The 5,250-nt window shown below is 41.3% G+C and overlaps 1 long non-coding RNA gene across 1 annotated transcript; it reads left to right on the forward strand.

Moving 5' to 3' along the window:
• Positions 1–310: 310 nt before the first annotated feature.
• LOC121073454 lies at positions 311–4,511 on the forward strand. Its single transcript, XR_005821725.1, has 3 exons — positions 311–421; positions 2,388–2,456; positions 4,146–4,511. It is a non-coding gene; the product is annotated as an uncharacterized LOC121073454 (long non-coding RNA).
• Positions 4,512–5,250: the final 739 nt, after the last annotated feature.

The raw sequence follows: 5,250 nt of genomic DNA on the forward strand, positions 1-5,250 counted from the left end.
CTGGCGATATATTGTTATACAGGCAGAAAATTATTTTTTAAATTATTTTTACATAGCTTGAAGTAATTGAATGCTTAATACTTACAATATTTCTGCATTTACTTTCTATGAGTACTTAAATATTTGAACATAAAATATGTTCTTTCCCTGTGTTAATAAAATCTAAGCACCTAATAGTCACATTCATTGTAAGAGGCAATAAGTCATCTTTGTGAGTTTACTTTTGCTTCCAATATAAATTCAGATTTATGAGCATTTCTGTTACCTGATATATTTGCATTTTTTCTTTTTCTTTTTTTTTTTCAGGACTATCACTATCTCCTTCTTCCCAAACATCAAGTATACATAAAAAGTGATGAAAGTAATGAGGAACCATTAAAAAAATATATATCCTGTCACTGTTTTCCAATGGACGTCTCAGGTAAAAATTTTTAGCTGGTCTTTTGGTGGGATTTTTGAGTAGAAGAAAATGGTGGATTGTCGAATAAGAAGAGATACTTGCCAGAGTCAAGTAGAGTTGAGTACAGATGTGACTTTCTGCACTGTAGATGGATAAAGAGAAATGATGCAATTCTTCCATACAAAATAGCAAAACATGCCTTTTATTTATACCTGCCCCACTATGTGTGCGTGTTGCTGCTTTTATTGCTTTGTTACTGTTCAAGCCGTCTTGTATGTGTAGCAGTAAAACATTTTCCATTAGTGAACATTTGTATTTAACAAATTGTATTTTATGGAAGAAGAAGCTTGTATTTACCAATTGTTTTCTTGAACCTGTGGGATTTTTCATCGTTCCATGGAGAACTACCTCAGAGCTTTTAGTTTTCAAGTAAAATCAGCCATTCTTGTTTTTCTGGGGCTCTGGAAGGATGTACATGGGAAAATCTCTGACACTTAGGAAGTATTGTTAAGGAGAGAAATACATTTATAGAAATGGAGAGAGGCAAAGAAGAGTTTTAAAATTGTGCTATAATGCATTATATGGCACTTCCATGAGTTTTTAATAGCCTTTGTGACTTTGCAAAGAAACATGAACGTAGCTTTAATAAATCTATTAGGTTGCTAAGTGAGGACGGCTCTTTAAAGCAATCATTTATTTACCAGGCCATTAATGCATCATGCACATTATTATGTACATTGTGGTATTCTGATTTACAGATTGTAGCACTTAATCTGAAATAATTAAACTTGATTTTCTGGTATTTCAGTTCAGTGTCTTTGACTTACAAAAAAGATACATACACTTTCACTTTAGAGGAATTTTGTTTGCTTGAATGCTTCTGATGTCATGAGATGAGTCAGCCTGTTTCATTATATAAATTTTTCACTAAGCTATATGTCCTTTTTTTAGGAAAGGGGAGGTAAAATGGGTGTATGAATACAAAATTACTTCTCTATTATAACTTCAAAAGATATTGGACTGCTTCAAAGGATTTTTTTTTTTTTTTGCCAAAGAGATATGTTTTTGAAAATACCCCCCCCCCCCCCCCCCCCAAAAAAAAAAAAAAGGGGGGGGGGTAAGAAAAAATAAAAAGACTTTATATATGTCTACAGTGAAAAAATTCATCCTCAGATGACTTAAGCAATTCTGGGCAGTGGTGATTTCAGTATAAGACTTACTCATTATGTAAGCTTTGATTGGCAATGGTTGATGCCTCCAGGCTCTTCATCTATATAGCTACATTTGAATTAAAAATAAGGCAAAACATTTTGCTGCAACGCGTCCCTTATGCTCTGTATTTAGTATTCTCCAGTTGTCACAGAGATTGCTAAGGGAAAATTTAATTTATCTATTTGCCCTTCTGGAATGTCTGTTTGAACATCCAGTGAAGGAGTCTCGATTTCTTCAGCAATTCTTTCATATTTCTATTTAATATTTAATTATTACAGTATAGCCACAGGTGAATACAGTGTCATCCGCTGGTGTTTATTTACCTAATAGAATCAAATGATGCATTGTTAATAAAAAATGCCTGCATTTCAGAAAAATAAAATAAAGGGACTCATGCAACACATTCCAATGTATGGTTAACGTTCCTCATGATTTAATGAGGTATGAATCAAGCAAGAAGGGAATTATAAAAAGAATAATACTTTTCATCTCAATACTATCTCTAGTAGGTCACCGCGCTGACATGAGTAAATCCTCGGAGTAACATGTTCTTCTGTGGTGTCTGTGGGTGGCGGAGGCAGATGCTCTGTGGTTCCTGAGTAGAAAAACATGTTATTTTCAGTAAAAAAGGTGGAGTTTTTCTTTTGAAAAGCTGTTTTCAGGAAGCTTGCTAATATGCTTTCTTTTTTGCTATTAAACCGAGTTGTTTCCTACACTAAAAATCCACATATCAAAAATTACTTTTCACTTATTTTTACTCTGATTCCCACTATAGGTTGTCCTGGATTATTTCAGGAGAGATTAAGACATCTAAAAGTGGAAACTTGGTTTCCTGGCTTCTAAAGTAAGATGCTTTTCTTCAAACTAGCTGAATATGGTAAATCTATAAAATTCTGGAATTGTGAAGTGAGTCAGGGCATATATGCATGCATGTATCTACCTATAGGAGAAAGTATACCTGCAGACATCTGTCTGTGTGTAGTGAAACCCCACATTTACACTTAGAGATTTGAAACTTCCACAAATACAGTTATTTCCACCGTCCACCTGCTCGCACCTCACGCACACGGTGTCTCTGCCTCCCTCAGATGGCAGCAACAGGCTCAGGCACTCCCTGTGACCAGAGACCTGAACTGCCGCATTTTTGAGCAGGCAGGCAGTCTGCGTCACCACAGACTTTCTAGAAAGAGCTTTCTGCCTAGAGCAGGCCATGGCGGTTTAGCTATAGGTAGGCAGCCAGTAGATGAGCTGTTCTGAGCGGGGAGGGAAGCTCTGCCCTGTCTGAGCGTGCCCGGCCCTGACTGAGGCGCCATGTCCTGACTGAGGCGCCATGTCCTGGTTGCCGTGCTCCGCAGGGGCTGCCTTTGTACGGCTGTGGAAGGGACACTCCTGGCTCCACCCGCACCTCCTCAGCCTCCCTCACAAGGGCTGCCGGGGCCTGCTGAGGCCTGATGGCTCCCTTGGCTGCCTTGAGGGGCCTCGATGCTAGGAACAAAGCCCTGCCCGCCTCGGTCCCCGACTCTGCTGCAGCACACATCTGTCCCACGGCCAATCGCCTTGGCGAGCGTTGTTTTTATATATATATATATATATATATATATATATAATTTTTTTTTTCTTCCATGTTGTAATTTGGGAAGGAAAAAAAAAGTATTTTAACCACAAAGCGCCTCTTCCTTTGCTCTCATTTACCTTCCCGGGGATGCACCTGAGCATTACCTTTGAAATTTGAAACATAATCTTGATTGAGGTTTCTAATTGGTCCTTAAAACTTGTGTGTCCCAAAAGGATATTCTTGCAATGTTGGGAAGCGTCTGGGAGACAACAGGGTTGTCTGAGACTGAGCTCACCAACATGACCAAACCCATCAGCGTTTGCCTCCCACAATCCCTGCACACCTATTGTTTCAGGTGCTGAAGAGCTATTTAAGAGAAAGGAGATTTGTTCCTTCCATTTCCCTTGCTGATCTCCCCTCTTATATCAAAATGACTTGATGACACATAAGAAAATGAAGTGCACTTGCTGAGCCTTTATTGAAGGAAAACCTGTATGCCGTTAAATGCTGCTGGCAGTGATAAATAGGCAGGCAGCAAGTGCCTGCGCTGCTTCCCTGTGTTTTTCTCTGAGAACCTGCAGCAGATTGCCTATAATTGCTCATTGCTCTCCATTAGTGTATCTCCCTCCTGGCAACTCTTTAATAGTTTACATCTCTTGGGGCTGAAAATTACTATTTTAATTAAAACAATTTGTTTCAAATGGGGCTCCCAAATCCCCACATGATGTTTTAGGAGCCTTGGGCAAAGAACAGAAAATGGAGAGGAGCAATTGTTTTTAGGGCTAAGAGTAAAGCTGAACGTAGGAGTTTGGGATTCACAAGCAATTTCTGAGGCCCAACCTCACAGGTGAAGAAACGAACCCTCCAATGCTGAGGTCCAGTAGGGCTGAAACTTTGTTTTCCAACTATTTTTTAATTGGCCAGGGGAGGAAAAAACTTGAGTTTCAGTTTAGCCTTGTTTTCTTTGTTCTTATGCAGGCTGTGAGAAGCAATGATTTTCTGGAGAAGAAAAAGAAAGTGCCAAGAAAAGGAACTTTGGGCGCTTAAATGCTACAACAACGCACTTTGGAAGTGTGAGGGAGCAGCCAGAGCCATGCAAGTGCCGTTTGCTCTTCCTGCGCGTACCGAGCTGGAGGCTCCCAGTCCCTGTGCCACTTCTCAGTTCCTCAGGGTTTCGCGTCTGCTGCCAGCTGTGCCCAGGGCTCCTGCTGTGTGCTGGAGCAAGTCCTTCGTCAGGCATCGAGGGGAAGGACTTGGGAAGTTTCCATATCTGGGGCTGAGCCCCGATGCCTGGTGTGCTGGATTCATCATACACCAGCAGCACAACGATCATCCACTTCATTCCAAGCAGTATGTAATTTTTATTTGTGTATATATATAATACAATTTTATTAATATATCTTTACATTTTTTCCTTAATTATACCCATATGTAACTTAGATATGTGTATAAAATATACAAATATGTGGGCATGTGATGTTATTGTTCTGCATCAGCCCAGTGGTGAGAGCACTTGCCGTGCAAACAGGAGAGGTGGGCACAGTCTTGTCCTCAGGCTGTGGCTCTCAGCCTCGTGCCCCACCTCGAGGGGAGCACCCTGGCATCCCCACCCCTGTGGCCTATGCTAACTTGGTATGGAGCCAGGCTCCCATTTTCTCTCTCTGTAGTCTCATAAATATTACATTTCTTCTTCAGTGTTGGCTCAGCTTTATTTTATCGTCCCTCTTCTGTGCAACTTCTCTCGCCATTAGTCTGTTATATTACAGAGGAGGAGAGGCAGCTCCCCAGCAGAGGCGAGCCCGGCTGCTAGGATGCAGGGCTGTGATTTAAGCACCACTTTGCAGAGAGTGGTTTTGGACTCTCAAACTGCATCACGCAGTTATTTAATTCATGTCTGCCGATGTTGCTTGTTTCCCAGCTCTCCCATACTCGCTCCCACACCAGTGGCAGCACCTCCATGGGAGCTGTGGGCAAGGGTCTGATACAGCACCCAGCTGCTCGGGACATCTGTGGTGGGGGCTGGCACCCACAGCAGCCCAGGAAAGACAGATGGGGCAACAGCTATCGACTCAGAGGGGGCTTG

Source organism: Cygnus olor, chromosome 7 (assembly GCF_009769625.2).
Source record: "Cygnus olor isolate bCygOlo1 chromosome 7, bCygOlo1.pri.v2, whole genome shotgun sequence".
Taxonomy (NCBI): domain Eukaryota; kingdom Metazoa; phylum Chordata; class Aves; order Anseriformes; family Anatidae; genus Cygnus; species Cygnus olor.